At 44.1% G+C, this 821-nt stretch overlaps 1 non-coding gene across 1 annotated transcript; it reads left to right on the plus strand.

Moving 5' to 3' along the window:
• On the plus strand, positions 1-72 carry TRNAC-ACA. The gene has a single exon. It is a non-coding gene; the product is annotated as a tRNA-Cys (tRNA).
• The last annotated feature ends 749 nt before the right edge of the window (positions 73-821 follow it).

The raw sequence follows: 821 nt of genomic DNA on the forward strand, positions 1-821 counted from the left end.
TCCCGGTTGGCTCAGATGGTAAAGCGTCTGCCTACAATGCAGGAGGCCTGGGTTCAATCCCTGGGTTGGGAAGATCTCCTGGAGAAGGAAATGGCAACCCACTCCAGTATCCTTGCCTGGAAAATCCCATGGACGGAAAAGCCTGGTAGGCCCCAGTTCATGGGGTCGCAAAGAGTCGGACATGACTGAGCGACTTAACTTTCACTTTCATTCTATCCTCACCTTGCTGGGTGACTTTGGGAGAGATCTCTAAATTTTTGAAGTTCAAGATCTTTATCTGAACAGTGAGACAATAAACCTGGTTGATGTAACTCAGGGAATCCTTAAACCTCATTGTGTTATTATGATGACTCAGTAGACTAATATTGTGAAAGATAATTCCTTCATGGGCATGAATGCTGTTTCATCTCAACTTTCATCCTGTTAGTCTATGTGCTGTGCTTAGTTGCTTAGCTGTGTCCGACTCTTTGTGACCCCATAGATGATAGCCCACCAGGGTCCTCTGTCCATGGGGACTCTCCAGGCAAGAATACTGGAGTGGGTTGCCATGTCCTCTTCCAGAGGATCTTCCCAACCTGGGGATCAAACCCAGGTCTCCCACATTGCAGGTGGATTCTTTACCATCTGAGCCACCAGGGAAGTCTATAGTCATATTTAACCTATAGCCAAATTTATATTATCATTATTGATATCATCATTATTGTTATCATCATGAACACTAATATGTGAATAATAGGACAAATCCAATAATATCAAAGTGAAAGTCTCTCAGTTGTGTCCAACTCTGCGTCCCATGAAGTATACAGTCCATGGAATTCTCC

This window comes from Cervus canadensis, chromosome 8 (assembly GCF_019320065.1).
Source record: "Cervus canadensis isolate Bull #8, Minnesota chromosome 8, ASM1932006v1, whole genome shotgun sequence".
Lineage (NCBI taxonomy): Eukaryota > Metazoa > Chordata > Mammalia > Artiodactyla > Cervidae > Cervus > Cervus canadensis.